Here is a 21,957-nt window from a genome sequence, read left to right on the forward strand (position 1 = left end):
CAACACCATTTTTAGACATGGAATTTCATCCTGAAACTCATCCTGGTGTCCGTTTTTGCATTTGGTTTCAAAAAAAAAAAAATTGGCTTCAAAAAACATTTTGGTTCCTGGGCAGGATTTTTCCTGACCGTGGAGTAAAGCCTTTTCTTCTCCTGGCACCAAAAAGGCTTGATTTTTAAAAAGTTGAAGCAACACCATTTTTAGACATGGAATTTCATCAGGAAACTCATCCTGGTGTCCGTTTTTGCATTTGGTTTCAAAAAAAATTTGGCTTCAAAAAACATTTTGGTTCCTGGGCAGGATTTTTCCTTACCGTGGAGTAAAGCCTTTTCTTCTCCTGGCACCAAAAAGGCTTGATTTTTAAAAAGTTGAAGCAACACCATTTTTAGACATGGAATTTCATCAGGAAACTCATCCTGGTGTCCGTTTTTGCATTTGGTTTCAAAAAAAATATTTGGCTTCAAAAAACATTTTGGTTCCTGGGCAGGATTTTTCCTTACCGTGGAGTAAAGCCTTTTCTTCTCCTGGCACCAAAAAGGCTTGATTTTTCAAAAGTTGAAGCAACACCATTTTTAGACATGGAATTTCATCAGGAAACTCATCCTGGTGTCCGTTTTTGCATTTGGTTTCAAAAAAAAAAATTGGCTTCAAAAAACATTTTGGTTCCTGGGCAGGATTTTTCCTGACCGTGGAGTAAAGCCTTTTCTTCTCCTGGCACCAAAAAGGCTTGATTTTTCAAAAGTTGAAGCAACACCATTTTTAGACATGGAATTTCATCAGGAAACTCATCCTGGTGTCCGTTTTTGCATTTGGTTTCAAAAAAAATATTTGGCTTCAAAAAATATTTTGGTTCCTGGGCAGGATTTTTCCTTACCGTGGAGTAAAGCCTTTTCTTCTCCTGGCACCAAAAAGGCTTGATTTTTCAAAAGTTGAAGCAACACCATTTTTAGACATGGAATTTCATCCTGAAAATCATCCTGGTGTCCGTTTTTGCTTTTGGTTTCAAAAAAAAAAATTTGGCTTCAAAAAACATTTTGGTTCCTAGGCAGGATTTTTCCTGACCGTGGAGTAAAGCCTTTTCTTCTCCTGGCACCAAAAAGGCTTGATTTTTCAAAAGTTGAAGCAACACCATTTTTAGACATGGAATTTCATCCTGAAACTCATCCTGGTGTCCGTTTTTGCTTTTGGTTTCAAAAAAAAAAAATTTGGCTTCAAAAAACATTTTGGTTCCTGGGCAGGATTTTTCCTGACCGTGGAGTAAAGCCTTTTCTTCTCCTGGCACCAAAAAGGCTTGATTTTTAAAAAGTTGAAGCAACACCATTTTTAGACATGGAATTTCATCCTGAAACTCATCCTGGTGTCCGTTTTTGCATTTGGTTTCAAAAAAAAATTTGGCTTCAAAAAACATTTTGGTTCCTGGGCAGGATTTTTCCTGACCGTGGAGTAAAGCCTTTTCTTCTCCTGGCACCAAAAAGGCTTGATTTTTAAAAAGTTGAAGCAACACCATTTTTAGACATGAAGTTTCATCAGGAAACTCATCCTGGTGTCCGTTTTTGCATTTGGTTTCAAAAAAAAAATTTGGCGTCAAAAAACATTTTGGTTCCTGGGCAGGATTTTTCCTGACCGTGGAGTAAAGCCTTTTCTTCTCCTGGCACCAAAAAGGCTTGATTTTTAAAAAGTTGAAGCAACACCATTTTTAGACATGGAATTTCATCCTGAAACTCATCCTGGTGTCCGTTTTTGCATTTGGTTTCAAAAAAAAAAAATTGGCTTCAAAAAACATTTTGGTTCCTGGGCAGGATTTTTCCTGACCGTGGAGTAAAGCCTTTTCTTCTCCTGGCACCAAAAAGGCTTGATTTTTAAAAAGTTGAAGCAACACCATTTTTAGACATGGAATTTCATCAGGAAACTCATCCTGGTGTCCGTTTTTGCATTTGGTTTCAAAAAAAATTTGGCTTCAAAAAACATTTTGGTTCCTGGGCAGGATTTTTCCTTACCGTGGAGTAAAGCCTTTTCTTCTCCTGGCACCAAAAAGGCTTGATTTTTAAAAAGTTGAAGCAACACCATTTTTAGACATGGAATTTCATCAGGAAACTCATCCTGGTGTCCGTTTTTGCATTTGGTTTCAAAAAAAATATTTGGCTTCAAAAAACATTTTGGTTCCTGGGCAGGATTTTTCCTTACCGTGGAGTAAAGCCTTTTCTTCTCCTGGCACCAAAAAGGCTTGATTTTTCAAAAGTTGAAGCAACACCATTTTTAGACATGGAATTTCATCCTGAAACTCATCCTGGTGTCCGTTTTTGCTTTTGGTTTCAAAAAAAAAAATTTGGCTTCAAAAAACATTTTGGTTCCTAGGCAGGATTTTTCCTGACCGTGGAGTAAAGCCTTTTCTTCTCCTGGCACCAAAAAGGCTTGATTTTTAAAAAGTTGAAGCAACACCATTTTTAGACATGGAATTTCATCAGGAAACTCATCCTGGTGTCCGTTTTTGCATTTGGTTTCAAAAAAAAAAAATTTGGCTTCAAAAAACATTTTGGTTCCTGGGCAGGATTTTTCCTGACCGTGGAGTAAAGCCTTTTCTTCTCCTGGCACCAAAAAGGCTTGATTTTTAAAAAGTTGAAGCAACACCATTTTTAGACATGGAATTTCATCAGGAAACTCATCCTGGTGTCCGTTTTTGCATTTGGTTTCAAAAAAAAAAAATTTGGCTTCAAAAAACATTTTGGTTCCTGGGCAGGATTTTTCCTGACCGTGGAGTAAAGCCTTTTCTTCTCCTGGCACCAAAAAGGCTTGATTTTTAAAAAGTTGAAGCAACACCATTTTTAGACATGGAATTTCATCCTGAAACTCATCCTGGTGTCCGTTTTTGCATTTGGTTTCAAAAAAAAATTTGGCTTCAAAAAACATTTTGGTTCCTGGGCAGGATTTTTCCTGACCGTGGAGTAAAGCCTTTTCTTCTCCTGGCACCAAAAAGGCTTGATTTTTAAAAAGTTGAAGCAACACCATTTTTAGACATGGAATTTCATCCTGAAACTCATCCTGGTGTCGGTTTTTGCATTTGGTTTCAAAAAAAAAATTGGCTTCAAAAAACATTTTGGTTCCTGGGCAGGATGTTTCCTGACCGTGGAGTAAAGCCTTTTCTTCTCCTGGCACCAAAAAGGCTTGATTTTTAAAAAGTTGAAGCAACACCATTTTTAGACATGGAATTTCATCAGGAAACTCATCCTGGTGTCCGTTTTTGCATTTGGTTTCAAAAAAAAAATTTGGATTCAAAAAACATTTTGGTTCCTGGGCAGGATTTTTCCTGACCGTGGAGCCTTTTCTTCTCCTGGCACCAAAAAGGCTTGATTTTTAAAAAGTTGAAGCAACACCATTTTTAGACATGGAATTTCATCCTGAAACTCATCCTGGTGTCCGTTTTTGCTTTTGGTTTCAAAAAAAAAATTTGGCTTCAAAAAACATTTTGGTTCCTGGGCAGGATTTTTCCTGACCGTGGAGTAAAGCCTTTTCTTCTCCTGGCACCAAAAAGGCTTGATTTTTAAAAAGTTGAAGCAACACCATTTTTAGACATGGAATTTCATCCTGAAATTCATCCTGGTGTCCGTTTTTGCTTTTGGTTTCAAAAAAAAAAAATTGGCTTCAAAAAACATTTTGGTTCCTAGGCAGGATGTTTCCTGACCGTGGAGTCAAGCCTTTTCTTCTCCTGGCACCAAAAAGGCTTGATTTTTAAAAAGTTGAAGCAACACCATTTTTAGCCATGGAATTTCATCCTGAAACTCATCCTGGTGTCCGTTTTTGCATTTGGTTTCAAAAAAAAATTTGGCTTCAAAAAACATTTTGGTTCCTGGGCAGGATTTTTCCTGACCGTGGAGTAAAGCCTTTTCTTCTCCTGGCACCAAAAAGGCTTGATTTTTAAAAAGTTGAAGCAACACCATTTTTAGACATGGAATTTCATCCTGAAACTCATCCTGGTGTCCGTTTTTGCATTTGGTTTCAAAAAAAAAATTGGCTTCAAAAAACATTTTGGTTCCTGGGCAGGATGTTTCCTGACCGTGGAGTAAAGCCTTTTCTTCTCCTGGCACCAAAAAGGCTTGATTTTTAAAAAGTTGAAGCAACACCATTTTTAGACATGGAATTTCATCAGGAAACTCATCCTGGTGTCCGTTTTTGCATTTGGTTTCAAAAAAAAAATTTGGATTCAAAAAACATTTTGGTTCCTGGGCAGGATTTTTCCTGACCGTGGAGTAAAGCCTTTTCTTCTCCTGGCACCAAAAAGGCTTGATTTTTCAAAAGTTGAAGCAACACCATTTTTAGACATGGAATTTCATCCTGAAACTCATCCTGGTGTCCGTTTTTGCATTTGGTTTCAAAAAAAATTTGGCTTCAAAAAACATTTTGGTTCCTGGGCAGGATTTTTCCTTACCGTGGAGTAAAGCCTTTTCTTCTCCTGGCACCAAAAAGGCTTGATTTTTCAAAAGTTCAAGCAACACCATTTTTAGACATGGAATTTCATCCTGAAACTCATCCTGGTGTCCGTTTTTGCTTTTGGTTTCAAAAAAAAAAATTTGGCTTCAAAAAACATTTTGGTTCCTAGGCAGGATTTTTCCTGACCGTGGAGTAAAGCCTTTTCTTCTCCTGGCACCAAAAAGGCTTGATTTTTAAAAAGTTGAAGCAACACCATTTTTAGACATGGAATTTCATCAGGAAACTCATCCTGGTGTCCGTTTTTGCATTTGGTTTCAAAAAAAAAAAATTTGGCTTCAAAAAACATTTTGGTTCCTGGGCAGGATTTTTCCTGACCGTGGAGTAAAGCCTTTTCTTCTCCTGGCACCAAAAAGGCTTGATTTTTAAAAAGTTGAAGCAACACCATTTTTAGACATGGAATTTCATCAGGAAACTCATCCTGGTGTCCGTTTTTGCATTTGGTTTCAAAAAAAAAAAATTTGGCTTCAAAAAACATTTTGGTTCCTGGGCAGGATTTTTCCTGACCGTGGAGTAAAGCCTTTTCTTCTCCTGGCACCAAAAAGGCTTGATTTTTAAAAAGTTGAAGCAACACCATTTTTAGACATGGAATTTCATCCTGAAACTCATCCTGGTGTCCGTTTTTGCATTTGGTTTCAAAAAAAAATTTGGCTTCAAAAAACATTTTGGTTCCTGGGCAGGATTTTTCCTGACCGTGGAGTAAAGCCTTTTCTTCTCCTGGCACCAAAAAGGCTTGATTTTTAAAAAGTTGAAGCAACACCATTTTTAGACATGGAATTTCATCCTGAAACTCATCCTGGTGTCGGTTTTTGCATTTGGTTTCAAAAAAAAAATTGGCTTCAAAAAACATTTTGGTTCCTGGGCAGGATGTTTCCTGACCGTGGAGTAAAGCCTTTTCTTCTCCTGGCACCAAAAAGGCTTGATTTTTAAAAAGTTGAAGCAACACCATTTTTAGACATGGAATTTCATCAGGAAACTCATCCTGGTGTCCGTTTTTGCATTTGGTTTCAAAAAAAAAATTTGGATTCAAAAAACATTTTGGTTCCTGGGCAGGATTTTTCCTGACCGTGGAGACTTTTCTTCTCCTGGCACCAAAAAGGCTTGATTTTTCAAAAGTTGAAGCAACACCATTTTTAGACATGGAATTTCATCCTGAAACTCATCCTGGTGTCCGTTTTTGCTTTTGGTTTCAAAAAAAAAAATTTGGCTTCAAAAAACATTTTGGTTCCTGGGCAGGATTTTTCCTGACCGTGGAGTAAAGCCTTTTCTTCTCCTGGCACCAAAAAGGCTTGATTTTTAAAAAGTTGAAGCAACACCATTTTTAGACATGGAATTTCATCCTGAAATTCATCCTGGTGTCCGTTTTTGCTTTTGGTTTCAAAAAAAAAAAATTGGCTTCAAAAAACATTTTGGTTCCTAGGCAGGATGTTTCCTGACCGTGGAGTCAAGCCTTTTCTTCTCCTGGCACCAAAAAGGCTTGATTTTTAAAAAGTTGAAGCAACACCATTTTTAGACATGGAATTTCATCCTGAAACTCATCCTGGTGTCCGTTTTTGCATTTGGTTTCAAAAAAAAATTTGGCTTCAAAAAACATTTCGGTTCCTGGGCAGGATTTTTCCTGACCGTGGAGTAAAGCCTTTTCTTCTCCTGGCACCAAAAAGGCTTGATTTTTAAAAAGTTGAAGCAACACCATTTTTAGACATGGAATTTCATAAGGAAACTCATCCTGGTGTCCGTTTTTGCATTTGGTTTCAAAAAAAAATTTGGCTTCAAAAAACATTTTGGTTCCTGGGCAGGATTTTTCCTGACCGTGGAGTAAAGCCTTTTCTTCTCCTGGCACCAAAAAGGCTTGATTTTTAAAAAGTTGAAGCAACACCATTTTTAGACATGGAATTTCATCCTGAAACTCATCCTGGTGTCCGTTTTTGCTTTTGGTTTCAAAAAAAAAATTTGGCTTCAAAAAACATTTTGGTTCCTGGGCAGGATTTTTCCTGACCGTGGAGTAAAGCCTTTTCTTTTCCTGGCACCAAAAAGGCTTGATTTTTAAAAAGTTGAAGCAACACCATTTTTAGACATGGAATTTCATCCTGAAACTCATCCTGGTGTCCGTTTTTGCATTTGGTTTCAAAAAAAAAATTTGGCTTCAAAAAACATTTTGGTTCCTGGGCAGGATTTTTCCTGACCGTGGAGTAAAGCCTTTTCTTCTCCTGGCACCAAAAAGGCTTGATTTTTAAAAAGTTGAAGCAACACCATTTTTAGACATGGAATTTCATCAGGAAACTCATCCTGGTGTCCGTTTTTGCATTTGGTTTCAAAAAAAAAATTTGGCGTCAAAAAACATTTTGGTTCCTGGGCAGGATTTTTCCTGACCGTGGAGTAAAGCCTTTTCTTCTCCTGGCACCAAAAAGGCTTGATTTTTAAAAAGTTGAAGCAACACCATTTTTAGACATGGAATTTCATCAGGAAACTCATCCTGGTGTCCGTTTTTGCATTTGGTTTCAAAAAAAAAAATTGGCTTCAAAAAACATTTTGGTTCCTGGGCAGGATTTTTCCTGACCGTGGAGTAAAGCCTTTTCTTCTCCTGGCACCAAAAAGGCTTGATTTTTAAAAAGTTGAAGCAACACCATTTTTAGACATGGAATTTCATCCTGAAAGTCATCCTGGTGTCCGTTTTTGCATTTGGTTTCAAAAAAAAATTTGGCTTCAAAAAACATTTTGGTTCCTGGGCAGGATTTTTCCTGACCGTGGAGTAAAGCCTTTTCTTCTCCTGGCACCAAAAAGGCTTGATTTTTAAAAAGTTGAAGCAACACCATTTTTAGACATGGAGTTTCATCAGGAAACTCATCCTGGTGTCCGTTTTTGCATTTGGTTTCAAAAAAAAAATTTGGCGTCAAAAAACATTTTGGTTCCTGGGCAGGATTTTTCCTGACCGTGGAGTAAAGCCTTTTCTTCTCCTGGCACCAAAAAGGCTTGATTTTTAAAAAGTTGAAGCAACACCATTTTTAGACATGGAATTTCATCCTGAAACTCATCCTGGTGTCCGTTTTTGCATTTGGTTTCAAAAAAAAAAAAATTGGCTTCAAAAAACATTTTGGTTCCTGGGCAGGATTTTTCCTGACCGTGGAGTAAAGCCTTTTCTTCTCCTGGCACCAAAAAGGCTTGATTTTTAAAAAGTTGAAGCAACACCATTTTTAGACATGGAATTTCATCAGGAAACTCATCCTGGTGTCCGTTTTTGCATTTGGTTTCAAAAAAAAATTTGGCTTCAAAAAACATTTTGGTTCCTGGGCAGGATTTTTCCTTACCGTGGAGTAAAGCCTTTTCTTCTCCTGGCACCAAAAAGGCTTGATTTTTAAAAAGTTGAAGCAACACCATTTTTAGACATGGAATTTCATCAGGAAACTCATCCTGGTGTCCGTTTTTGCATTTGGTTTCAAAAAAAATATTTGGCTTCAAAAAACATTTTGGTTCCTGGGCAGGATTTTTCCTGACCGTGGAGTAAAGCCTTTTCTTCTCCTGGCACCAAAAAGGCTTGATTTTTAAAAAGTTGAAGCAACACCATTTTTAGACATGGAATTTCATCAGGAAACTCATCCTGGTGTCCGTTTTTGCATTTGGTTTCAAAAAAAAAAATTTGGCTTCAAAAAACATTTTGGTTCCTGGGCAGGATTTTTCCTGACCGTGGAGTAAAGCCTTTTCTTCTCCTGGCACCAAAAAGGCTTGATTTTTAAAAAGTTGAAGCAACACCATTTTTAGACATGGAATTTCATCAGGAAACTCATCCTGGTGTCCGTTTTTGCATTTGGTTTCAAAAAAAAAATTTGGATTCAAAAAACATTTTGGTTCCTGGGCAGGATTTTTCCTGACCGTGGAGCCTTTTCTTCTCCTGGCACCAAAAAGGCTTGATTTTTCAAAAGTTGAAGCAACACCATTTTTAGACATGGAATTTCATCCTGAAACTCATCCTGGTGTCCGTTTTTGCTTTTGGTTTCAAAAAAAAAAATTTGGCTTCAAAAAACATTTTGGTTCCTGGGCAGGATTTTTCCTGACCGTGGAGTAAAGCCTTTTCTTCTCCTGGCACCAAAAAGGCTTGATTTTTAAAAAGTTGAAGCAACACCATTTTTAGACATGGAATTTCATCCTGAAATTCATCCTGGTGTCCGTTTTTGCTTTTGGTTTCAAAAAAAAAAAATTGGCTTCAAAAAACATTTTGGTTCCTAGGCAGGATGTTTCCTGACCGTGGAGTCAAGCCTTTTCTTCTCCTGGCACCAAAAAGGCTTGATTTTTCAAAAGTTGAAGCAACACCATTTTTAGACATGGAATTTCATCCTGAAACTCATCCTGGTGTCCGTTTTTGCATTTGGTTTCAAAAAAAAATTTGGCTTCAAAAAACATTTTGGTTCCTGGGCAGGATGTTTCCTGACCGTGGAGTAAAGCCTTTTCTTCTCCTGGCACCAAAAAGGCTTGATTTTTAAAAAGTTGAAGCAACACCATTTTTAGACATGGAATTTCATCCTGAAACTCATCCTGGTGTCCGTTTTTGCATTTGGTTTCAAAAAAAAAATTGGCTTCAAAAAACATTTTGGTTCCTGGGCAGGATGTTTCCTGACCGTGGAGTAAAGCCTTTTCTTCTCCTGGCACCAAAAAGGCTTGATTTTTAAAAAGTTGAAGCAACACCATTTTTAGACATGGAATTTCATCAGGAAACTCATCCTGGTGTCCGTTTTTGCATTTGGTTTCAAAAAAAAAATTTGGATTCAAAAAACATTTTGGTTCCTGGGCAGGATTTTTCCTGACCGTGGAGTAAAGCCTTTTCTTCTCCTGGCACCAAAAAGGCTTGATTTTTCAAAAGTTGAAGCAACACCATTTTTAGACATGGAATTTCATCCTGAAACTCATCCTGGTGTCCGTTTTTGCTTTTGGTTTCAAAAAAAAAAATTTGGCTTCAAAAAACATTTTGGTTCCTAGGCAGGATTTTTCCTGACCGTGGAGTAAAGCCTTTTCTTCTCCTGGCACCAAAAAGGCTTGATTTTTCAAAAGTTGAAGCAACATCATTTTTAGACATGGAATTTCATCCTGAAACTCATCCTGGTGTCCGTTTTTGCTTTTGGTTTCAAAAAAAAAAAAATTTGGCTTCAAAAAACATTTTGGTTCCTGGGCAGGATTTTTCCTGACCGTGGAGTAAAGCCTTTTCTTCTCCTGGCACCAAAAAGGCTTGATTTTTAAAAAGTTGAAGCAACACCATTTTTAGACATGGAATTTCATCCTGAAATTCATCCTGGTGTCCGTTTTTGCATTTGGTTTCAAAAAAAAATTTGGCTTCAAAAAACATTTTGGTTCCTGGGCAGGATTTTTCCTGACCGTGGAGTAAAGCCTTTTCTTCTCCTGGCACCAAAAAGGCTTGATTTTTAAAAAGTTGAAGCAACACCATTTTTAGACATGGAATTTCATCCTGAAACTCATCCTGGTGTCCGTTTTTGCTTTTGGTTTCAAAAAAAAAATTTGGCTTCAAAAAACATTTTGGTTCCTGGGCAGGATTTTTCCTGACCGTGGAGTAAAGCCTTTTCTTTTCCTGGCACCAAAAAGGCTTGATTTTTAAAAAGTTGAAGCAACACCATTTTTAGACATGGAATTTCATCCTGAAACTCATCCTGGTGTCCGTTTTTGCATTTGGTTTCAAAAAAAAAATTTGGCTTCAAAAAACATTTTGGTTCCTGGGCAGGATTTTTCCTGACCGTGGAGTAAAGCCTTTTCTTCTCCTGGCACCAAAAAGGCTTGATTTTTAAAAAGTTGAAGCAACACCATTTTTAGACATGGAATTTCATCAGGAAACTCATCCTGGTGTCCGTTTTTGCATTTGGTTTCAAAAAAAAAATTTGGCGTCAAAAAACATTTTGGTTCCTGGGCAGGATTTTTCCTGACCGTGGAGTAAAGCCTTTTCTTCTCCTGGCACCAAAAAGGCTTGATTTTTAAAAAGTTGAAGCAACACCATTTTTAGACATGGAATTTCATCAGGAAACTCATCCTGGTGTCCGTTTTTGCATTTGGTTTCAAAAAAAAAAATTGGCTTCAAAAAACATTTTGGTTCCTGGGCAGGATTTTTCCTGACCGTGGAGTAAAGCCTTTTCTTCTCCTGGCACCAAAAAGGCTTGATTTTTAAAAAGTTGAAGCAACACCATTTTTAGACATGGAATTTCATCCTGAAAGTCATCCTGGTGTCCGTTTTTGCATTTGGTTTCAAAAAAAAATTTGGCTTCAAAAAACATTTTGGTTCCTGGGCAGGATTTTTCCTGACCGTGGAGTAAAGCCTTTTCTTCTCCTGGCACCAAAAAGGCTTGATTTTTAAAAAGTTGAAGCAACACCATTTTTAGACATGGAGTTTCATCAGGAAACTCATCCTGGTGTCCGTTTTTGCATTTGGTTTCAAAAAAAAAATTTGGCGTCAAAAAACATTTTGGTTCCTGGGCAGGATTTTTCCTGACCGTGGAGTAAAGCCTTTTCTTCTCCTGGCACCAAAAAGGCTTGATTTTTAAAAAGTTGAAGCAACACCATTTTTAGACATGGAATTTCATCCTGAAACTCATCCTGGTGTCCGTTTTTGCATTTGGTTTCAAAAAAAAAAAATTGGCTTCAAAAAACATTTTGGTTCCTGGGCAGGATTTTTCCTGACCGTGGAGTAAAGCCTTTTCTTCTCCTGGCACCAAAAAGGCTTGATTTTTAAAAAGTTGAAGCAACACCATTTTTAGACATGGAATTTCATCAGGAAACTCATCCTGGTGTCCGTTTTTGCATTTGGTTTCAAAAAAAAATTTGGCTTCAAAAAACATTTTGGTTCCTGGGCAGGATTTTTCCTTACCGTGGAGTAAAGCCTTTTCTTCTCCTGGCACCAAAAAGGCTTGATTTTTAAAAAGTTGAAGCAACACCATTTTTAGACATGGAATTTCATCAGGAAACTCATCCTGGTGTCCGTTTTTGCATTTGGTTTCAAAAAAAATATTTGGCTTCAAAAAACATTTTGGTTCCTGGGCAGGATTTTTCCTGACCGTGGAGTAAAGCCTTTTCTTCTCCTGGCACCAAAAAGGCTTGATATTTAAAAAGTTGAAGCAACACCATTTTTAGACATGGAATTTCATCAGGAAACTCATCCTGGTGTCCGTTTTTGCATTTGGTTTCAAAAAAAAAAAATTTGGCTTCAAAAAACATTTTGGTTCCTGGGCAGGATTTTTCCTGACCGTGGAGTAAAGCCTTTTCTTCTCCTGGCACCAAAAAGGCTTGATTTTTAAAAAGTTGAAGCAACACCATTTTTAGACATGGAATTTCATCCTGAAACTCATCCTGGTGTCCGTTTTTGCATTTGGTTTCAAAAAAAAATTTGGCTTCAAAAAACATTTTGGTTCCTGGGCAGGATTTTTCCTGACCGTGGAGTAAAGCCTTTTCTTCTCCTGGCACCAAAAAGGCTTGATTTTTAAAAAGTTGAAGCAACACCATTTTTAGACATGGAATTTCATCCTGAAACTCATCCTGGTGTCCGTTTTTGCATTTGGTTTCAAAAAAAAATTGGCTTCAAAAAACATTTTGGTTCCTGGGCAGGATGTTTCCTGACCGTGGAGTAAAGCCTTTTCTTCTCCTGGCACCAAAAAGGCTTGATTTTTAAAAAGTTGAAGCAACACCATTTTTAGACATGGAATTTCATCAGGAAACTCATCCTGGTGTCCGTTTTTGCATTTGGTTTCAAAAAAAAAATTTGGATTCAAAAAACATTTTGGTTCCTGGGCAGGATTTTTCCTGACCGTGGAGCCTTTTCTTCTCCTGGCACCAAAAAGGCTTGATTTTTCAAAAGTTGAAGCAACACCATTTTTAGACATGGAATTTCATCCTGAAACTCATCCTGGTGTCCGTTTTTGCTTTTGGTTTCAAAAAAAAAAATTTGGCTTCAAAAAACATTTTGGTTCCTGGGCAGGATTTTTCCTGACCGTGGAGTAAAGCCTTTTCTTCTCCTGGCACCAAAAAGGCTTGATTTTTAAAAAGTTGAAGCAACACCATTTTTAGACATGGAATTTCATCCTGAAATTCATCCTGGTGTCCGTTTTTGCTTTTGGTTTCAAAAAAAAAAAATTGGCTTCAAAAAACATTTTGGTTCCTAGGCAGGATGTTTCCTGACCGTGGAGTCAAGCCTTTTCTTCTCCTGGCACCAAAAAGGCTTGATTTTTAAAAAGTTGAAGCAACACCATTTTTAGACATGGAATTTCATCCTGAAACTCATCCTGGTGTCCGTTTTTGCATTTGGTTTCAAAAAAAAATTTGGCTTCAAAAAACATTTTGGTTCCTGGGCAGGATTTTTCCTGACCGTGGAGTAAAGCCTTTTCTTCTCCTGGCACCAAAAAGGCTTGATTTTTAAAAAGTTGAAGCAACACCATTTTTAGACATGGAATTTCATCCTGAAACTCATCCTGGTGTCCGTTTTTGCATTTGGTTTCAAAAAAAAAATTGGCTTCAAAAAACATTTTGGTTCCTGGGCAGGATGTTTCCTGACCGTGGAGTAAAGCCTTTTCTTCTCCTGGCACCAAAAAGGCTTGATTTTTAAAAAGTTGAAGCAACACCATTTTTAGACATGGAATTTCATCAGGAAACTCATCCTGGTGTCCGTTTTTGCATTTGGTTTCAAAAAAAAAATTTGGATTCAAAAAACATTTTGGTTCCTGGGCAGGATTTTTCCTGACCGTGGAGCCTTTTCTTCTCCTGGCACCAAAAAGGCTTGATTTTTCAAAAGTTGAAGCAACACCATTTTTAGACATGGAATTTCATCCTGAAACTCATCCTGGTGTCCGTTTTTGCTTTTGGTTTCAAAAAAAAAAATTTGGCTTCAAAAAACATTTTGGTTCCTGGGCAGGATTTTTCCTGACCGTGGAGTAAAGCCTTTTCTTCTCCTGGCACCAAAAAGGCTTGATTTTTAAAAAGTTGAAGCAACACCATTTTTAGACATGGAATTTCATCCTGAAATTCATCCTGGTGTCCGTTTTTGCTTTTGGTTTCAAAAAAAAAAAATTGGCTTCAAAAAACATTTTGGTTCCTAGGCAGGATGTTTCCTGACCGTGGAGTCAAGCCTTTTCTTCTCCTGGCACCAAAAAGGCTTGATTTTTCAAAAGTTGAAGCAACACCATTTTTAGACATGGAATTTCATCCTGAAACTCATCCTGGTGTCCGTTTTTGCTTTTGGTTTCAAAAAAAAAAATTGGCTTCAAAAAACATTTTGGTTCCTGGGCAGGATTTTTCCTGACCGTGGAGTAAAGCCTTTTCTTCTCCTGGCACCAAAAAGGCTTGATTTTTCAAAAGTTGAAGCAACACCATTTTTAGACATGGAATTTCATCAGGAAACTCATCCTGGTGTCCGTTTTTGCATTTGGTTTCAAAAAAAAAAAATTGGCTTCAAAAAACATTTTGGTTCCTGGGCAGGATTTTTCCTGACCGTGGAGTAAAGCCTTTTCTTCTCCTGGCACCAAAAAGGCTTGATTTTTAAAAAGTTGAAACAACACCATTTTTAGACATGGAATTTCATCAGGAAACTCATCCTGGTGTCCGTTTTTGCATTTGGTTTCAAAAAAAATATTTGGCTTCAAAAAACATTTTGGTTCCTGGGCAGGATTTTTCCTTACCGTGGAGTAAAGCCTTTTCTTCTCCTGGCACCAAAAAGGCTTGATTTTTCAAAAGTTGAAGAAACACCATTTTTAGACATGGAATTTCATCCTGAAACTCATCCTGGTGTCCGTTTTTGCTTTTGGTTTCAAAAAAAAAAATTTGGCTTCAAAAAACATTTTGGTTCCTAGGCAGGATTTTTCCTGACCGTGGAGTAAAGCCTTTTCTTCTCCTGGCACCAAAAAGGCTTGATTTTTAAAAAGTTGAAGCAACACCATTTTTAGACATGGAATTTCATCAGGAAACTCATCCTGGTGTCCGTTTTTGCATTTGGTTTCAAAAAAAAAAAATTTGGCTTCAAAAAACATTTTGGTTCCTAGGCAGGATTTTTCCTGACCGTGGAGTAAAGCCTTTTCTTCTCCTGGCACCAAAAAGGCTTGATTTTTAAAAAGTTGAAGCAACACCATTTTTAGACATGGAATTTCATCCTGAAACTCATCCTGGTGTCTGTTTTTGCTTTTGGTTTCAAAAAAAAAAAATTTGGCTTCAAAAAACATTTTGGTTCCTGGGCAGGATTTTTCCTGACCGTGGAGTAAAGCCTTTTCTTCTCCTGGCACCAAAAAGGCTTGATTTTTAAAAAGTTGAAACAACACCATTTTTAGACATGGAATTTCATCAGGAAACTCATCCTGGTGTCCGTTTTTGCATTTGGTTTCAAAAAAAATATTTGGCTTCAAAAAACATTTTGGTTCCTGGGCAGGATTTTTCCTTACCGTGGAGTAAAGCCTTTTCTTCTCCTGGCACCAAAAAGGCTTGATTTTTCAAAAGTTGAAGAAACACCATTTTTAGACATGGAATTTCATCCTGAAACTCATCCTGGTGTCCGTTTTTGCTTTTGGTTTCAAAAAAAAAAATTTGGCTTCAAAAAACATTTTGGTTCCTAGGCAGGATTTTTCCTGACCGTGGAGTAAAGCCTTTTCTTCTCCTGGCACCAAAAAGGCTTGATTTTTAAAAAGTTGAAGCAACACCATTTTTAGACATGGAATTTCATCAGGAAACTCATCCTGGTGTCCGTTTTTGCATTTGGTTTCAAAAAAAAAAAATTTGGCTTCAAAAAACATTTTGGTTCCTAGGCAGGATTTTTCCTGACCGTGGAGTAAAGCCTTTTCTTCTCCTGGCACCAAAAAGGCTTGATTTTTAAAAAGTTGAAGCAACACCATTTTTAGACATGGAATTTCATCCTGAAACTCATCCTGGTGTCTGTTTTTGCTTTTGGTTTCAAAAAAAAAAAATTTGGCTTCAAAAAACATTTTGGTTCCTGGGCAGGATTTTTCCTGACCGTGGAGTAAAGCCTTTTCTTCTCCTGGCACCAAAAAGGCTTGATTTTTAAAAAGTTGAAGCAACACCATTTTTAGACATGGAATTTCATCCTGAAACTCATCCTGGTGTCCGTTTTTGCATTTGGTTTCAAAAAAAAAATTGGCTTCAAAAAACATTTTGGTTCCTGGGCAGGATTTTTCCTGACCGTGGAGTAAAGCCTTTTCTTCTCCTGGCACCAAAAAGGCTTGATTTTTAAAAAGTTGAAGCAACACCATTTTTAGACATGGAATTTCATCAGGAAACTCATCCTGGTGTCCGTTTTTGCATTTGGTTTCAAAAAAAAAATTTGGATTCAAAAAACATTTTGGTTCCTGGGCAGGATTTTTCCTGACCGTGGAGCCTTTTCTTCTCCTGGCACCAAAAAGGCTTGATTTTTCAAAAGTTGAAGCAACACCATTTTTAGACATGGAATTTCATCCTGAAATTCATCCTGGTGTCCGTTTTTGCTTTTGGTTTCAAAAAAAAAAAATTGGCTTCAAAAAAGATTTTGGTTCCTAGGCAGGATGTTTCCTGACCCTGGAGTCAAGCCTTTTCTTCTCCTGGCACCAAAAAGGCTTGATTTTTCAAAAGTTGAAGCAACACCATTTTTAGACATGGAATTTCATCCTGAAACTCATCCTGGTGTCCGTTTTTGCTTTTGGTTTCAAAAAAAAAAATTGGCTTCAAAAAACATTTTGGTTCCTGGGCAGGATTTTTCCTGACCGTGGAGTAAAGCCTTTTCTTCTCCTGGCACCAAAAAGGCTTGATTTTTCAAAAGTTGAAGCAACACCATTTTTAGACATGGAATTTCATCAGGAAACTCATCCTGGTGTCCGTTTTTGCATTTGGTTTCAAAAAAAAAAAAATTGGCTTCAAAAAACATTTTGGTTCCTGGGCAGGATTTTTCCTGACCGTGGAGTAAAGCCTTTTCTTCTCCTGGCACCAAAAAGGCTTGATTTTTAAAAAGTTGAAACAACACCATTTTTAGACATGGAATTTCATCAGGAAACTCATCCTGGTGTCCGTTTTTGCATTTGGTTTCAAAAAAAATATTTGGCTTCAAAAAACATTTTGGTTCCTGGGCAGGATTTTTCCTTACCGTGGAGTAAAGCCTTTTCTTCTCCTGGCACCAAAAAGGCTTGATTTTTCAAAAGTTGAAGAAACACCATTTTTAGACATGGAATTTCATCCTGAAACTCATCCTGGTGTCCGTTTTTGCTTTTGGTTTCAAAAAAAAAAATTTGGCTTCAAAAAACATTTTGGTTCCTAGGCAGGATTTTTCCTGACCGTGGAGTAAAGCCTTTTCTTCTCCTGGCACCAAAAAGGCTTGATTTTTAAAAAGTTGAAGTAACACCATTTTTAGACATGGAATTTCATCAGGAAACTCATCCTGGTGTCCGTTTTTGCATTTGGTTTCAAAAAAAAAAAATTTGGCTTCAAAAAACATTTTGGTTCCTAGGCAGGATTTTTCCTGACCGTGGAGTAAAGCCTTTTCTTCTCCTGGCACCAAAAAGGCTTGATTTTTAAAAAGTTGAAGCAACACCATTTTTAGACATGGAATTTCATCCTGAAACTCATCCTGGTGTCTGTTTTTGCTTTTGGTTTCAAAAAAAAAAAAATTGGCTTCAAAAAACATTTTGGTTCCTGGGCAGGATTTTTCCTGACCGTGGAGTAAAGCCTTTTCTTCTCCTGGCACCAAAAAGGCTTGATTTTTAAAAAGTTGAAGCAACACCATTTTTAGACATGGAATTTCATCCTGAAACTCATCCTGGTGTCCGTTTTTGCATTTGGTTTCAAAAAAAAAATTGGCTTCAAAAAACATTTTGGTTCCTGGGCAGGATTTTTCCTGACCGTGGAGTAAAGCCTTTTCTTCTCCTGGCACCAAAAAGGCTTGATTTTTAAAAAGTTGAAGCAACACCATTTTTAGACATGGAATTTCATCAGGAAACTCATCCTGGTGTCCGTTTTTGCATTTGGTTTCAAAAAAAAAATTTGGATTCAAAAAACATTTTGGTTCCTAGGCAGGATTTTTCCTGACCGTGGAGCCTTTTCTTCTCCTGGCACCAAAAAGGCTTGATTTTTCAAAAGTTGAAGCAACACCATTTTTAGACATGGAATTTCATCCTGAAACTCATCCTGGTGTCCGTTTTTGCTTTTGGTTTCAAAAAAAAAAATTTGGCTTCAAAAAACATTTTGGTTCCTGGGCAGTATTTTTCCTGACCGTGGAGTAAAGCCTTTTCTTCTCCTGGCACCAAAAAGGCTTGATTTTTCAAAAGTTGAAGCAACACCATTTTTAGACATGGAATTTCATCCTGAAACTCATCCTGGTGTCCGTTTTTGCTTTTGGTTTCAAAAAAAAAATTGGCTTCAAAAAACATTTTGGTTCCTGGGCAGGATTTTTCCTGACCGTGGAGTAAAGCCTTTTCTTCTCCTGGCACCAAAAAGGCTTGATTTTTAAAAAGTTGAAGCAACACCATTTTTAGACATGGAATTTCATCAGGAAACTCATCCTGGTGTCCGTTTTTGCATTTGGTTTCAAAAAAAATATTTGGCTTCAAAAAACATTTTGGTTCCTGGGCAGGATTTTTCCTTACTGTGGAGTAAAGCCTTTTCTTCTCCTGGCACCAAAAAGGCTTGATTTTTCAAAAGTTGAAGCAACACCATTTTTAGACATGGAATTTCATCCTGAAACTCATCCTGGTGTCCGTTTTTGCTTTTGGTTTCAAAAAAAAAAATTTGGCTTCAAAAAACATTTTGGTTCCTAGGCAGGATTTTTCCTGACCGTGGAGTAAAGCCTTTTCTTCTCCTGGCACCAAAAAGGCTTGATTTTTCAAAAGTTGAAGCAACACCATTTTTAGACATGGAATTTCATCCTGAAACTCATCCTGGTGTCCGTTTTTGCTTTTGGTTTCAAAAAAAAAATTTGGCTTCAAAAAACATTTTGGTTCCTGGGCAGGATTTTTCCTGACCGTGGAGTAAAGCCTTTTCTTCTCCTGGCACCAAAAAGGCTTGATTTTTAAAAAGTTGAAGCAACACCATTTTTAGACATGGAATTTCATCCTGAAACTCATCCTGGTGTCCGTTTTTGCATTTGGTTTCAAAAAAAATATTTGGCTTCAAAAAACATTTTGGTTCCTGGGCAGTATTTTTCCTTACCGTGGAGTAAAGCCTTTTCTTCTCCTGGCACCAAAAAGGCTTGATTTTTAAAAAGTTGAAGCAACACCATTTTTAGAGATGGAATTTCATCAGGAAACTCATCCTGGTGTCCGTTTTTGCATTTGGTTTCAAAAAAAAAATTGGCTTCAAAAAACATTTTGGTTCCTGGGCAGGATGTTTCCTGACCGTGGAGTAAAGCCTTTTCTTCTCCTGGCACCAAAAAGGCTTGATTTTTAAAAAGTTGAAGCAACACCATTTTTAGACATGGAATTTCATCCTGAAACTCATCCTGGTGTCCGTTTTTGCATTTGGTTTCAAAAAAAAAATTTGGCTTCAAAAAACATTTTGGTTCCTGGGCAGGATTTTTCCTGACCGTGGAGTAAAGCCTTTTCTTCTCCTGGCACCAAAAAGGCTTGATTTTTAAAAAGTTGAAGCAACACCATTTTTAGACATGGAATTTCATCCTGAAACTCATCCTGGTGTCCGTTTTTGCATTTGGTTTCAAAAAAAAAATTTGGCTTCAAAAAACATTTTGGTTCCTGGGCAGCATTTTTCCTGACCGTGGAGTAAAGCCTTTTCTTCTCCTGGCACCAAAAAGGCTTGATTTTTAAAAAGTTGAAGCAACACCATTTTTAAACATGGAATTTCATCAGGAAACTCATCCTGGTGTCCGTTTTTGTATCTGGTTTCCAAAAAAAAATTTGGCTTCAAAAAACATTTTGGTTCCTGGGCTTGATTTTTCCTGACCGTGGAGCCTTTTCTTCTCCTGGCACCAAAAAGGCTTGATTTTTCAAAAGTTGAAGCAACACCATTTTTAGACATGGAATTTCATCCTGAAACTCATCCTGGTGTCCGTTTTTGCTTTTGGTTTCAAAAAAAAAAATTTGGCTTCAAAAAACATTTTGGTTCCTGGGCAGGATTTTTCCTGACCGTGGAGTAAAGCCTTTTCTTCTCCTGGCACCAAAAAGGCTTGATTTTTAAAAAGTTGAAGCAACACCATTTTTAGACATGGAATTTCATCCTGAAACTCATCCTGGTGTCCGTTTTTGCATTTGGTTTCAAAAAAAATATTTGGCTTCAAAAAACATTTTGGTTCCTGGGCAGTATTTTTCCTTACCGTGGAGTAAAGCCTTTTCTTCTCCTGGCACCAAAAAGGCTTGATTTTTAAAAAGTTGAAGCAACACCATTTTTAGACATGGAATTTCATCAGGAAACTCATCCTGGTGTCCGTTTTTGCATTTGGTTTCAAAAAAAAAATTGGCTTCAAAAAACATTTTGGTTCCTGGGCAGGATGTTTCCTGACCGTGGAGTAAAGCCTTTTCTTCTCCTGGCACCAAAAAGGCTTGATTTTTAAAAAGTTGAAGCAACACCATTTTTAGACATGGAATTTCATCCTGAAACTCATCCAGGTGTCCGTTTTTGCATTTGGTTTCAAAAAAAAAATTTGGCTTCAAAAAACATTTTGGTTCCTGGGCAGGATTTTTCCTGACCGTGGAGTAAAGCCTTTTCTTCTCCTGGCACCAAAAAGGCTTGATTTTTAAAAAGTTGAAGCAACACCATTTTTAGACATGGAATTTCATCCTGAAACTCATCCTGGTGTCCGTTTTTGCATTTGGTTTCAAAAAAAAAATTTGGCTTCAAAAAACATTTTGGTTCCTGGGCAGGATTTTTCCTGACCGTGGAGTAAAGCCTTTTCTTCTCCTGGCACCAAAAAGGCTTGATTTTTAAAAAGTTGAAGCAACACCATTTTTAAACATGGAATTTCATCAGGAAACTCATCCTGGTGTCCGTTTTTGTATCTGGTTTCCAAAAAAAAATTTGGCTTCAAAAAACATTTTGGTTCCTGGGCTTGATTTTTCCTGACCGTGGAGTAAAGCCTTTTCTTCTCCTGGCACCAAAAAGGCTTGATTTTTAAAAAGTTGAAGCAACACCATTTTTAGACATGGAATTTCATCAGGAAACTCATCCTGGTGTCCGTTTTTGCATTTGGTTTCAAAAAAAAAATTTGGCTTCAAAAAACATTTTGGTTCCTGGGCAGGATTTTTCCTGACCCTGGAGTAAAGCCTTTTCTTCTCCTGGCACCAAAAAGGCTTGATTTTTAAAAAGTTGAAGCAACACCATTTTTAGACATGGAATTTCATAAGGAAATTCATCCTGGTGTCCGTTTTTGCATTTGGTTTCAAAAAAAAAATTTGGCGTCAAAAAACATTTTGGTTCCTGGGCAGGATTTTTCCTGACCGTGGAGTAAAGCCTTTTCTTCTCCTGGCACCAAAAAGGCTTGATTTTTAAAAAGTTGAAGCAACACCATTTTTAGACATGGAATTTCATCCTGAAACTCATCCTGGTGTCCGTTTTTGCATTTGGTTTCAAAAAAAAAATTTGGCTTCAAAAAACATTTTGGTTCCTGGGCAGCATTTTTCCTGACCGTGGAGTAAAGCCTTTTCTTCTCCTGGCACCAAAAAGGCTTGATTTTTAAAAAGTTGAAGCAACACCATTTTTAAACATGGAATTTCATCAGGAAACTCATCCTGGTGTCCGTTTTTGTATCTGGTTTCCAAAAAAAAATTTGGCTTCAAAAAACATTTTGGTTCCTGGGCTTGATTTTTCCTGACCGTGGAGCCTTTTCTTCTCCTGGCACCAAAAAGGCTTGATTTTTCAAAAGTTGAAGCAACACCATTTTTAGACATGGAATTTCATCCTGAAACTCATCCTGGTGTCCGTTTTTGCTTTTGGTTTCAAAAAAAAAAATTTGGCTTCAAAAAACATTTTGGTTCCTGGGCAGGATTTTTCCTGACCGTGGAGTAAAGCCTTTTCTTCTCCTGGCACCAAAAAGGCTTGATTTTTAAAAAGTTGAAGCAACACCATTTTTAGACATGGAATTTCATCCTGAAACTCATCCTGGTGTCCGTTTTTGCATTTGGTTTCAAAAAAAATATTTGGCTTCAAAAAACATTTTGGTTCCTGGGCAGTATTTTTCCTTACCGTGGAGTAAAGCCTTTTCTTCTCCTGGCACCAAAAAGGCTTGATTTTTAAAAAGTTGAAGCAACACCATTTTTAGACATGGAATTTCATCAGGAAACTCATCCTGGTGTCCGTTTTTGCATTTGGTTTCAAAAAAAAAATTGGCTTCAAAAAACATTTTGGTTCCTGGGCAGGATGTTTCCTGACCGTGGAGTAAAGCCTTTTCTTCTCCTGGCACCAAAAAGGCTTGATTTTTAAAAAGTTGAAGCAACACCATTTTTAGACATGGAATTTCATCCTGAAACTCATCCTGGTGTCCGTTTTTGCATTTGGTTTCAAAAAAAAAATTTGGCTTCAAAAAACATT

This window comes from Pantherophis guttatus, chromosome 16 (genome assembly GCF_059756535.1).
Source record: "Pantherophis guttatus breed Tessera chromosome 16, ASM5975653v1, whole genome shotgun sequence".
Taxonomy (NCBI): Eukaryota; Metazoa; Chordata; class Lepidosauria; order Squamata; family Colubridae; genus Pantherophis; species Pantherophis guttatus.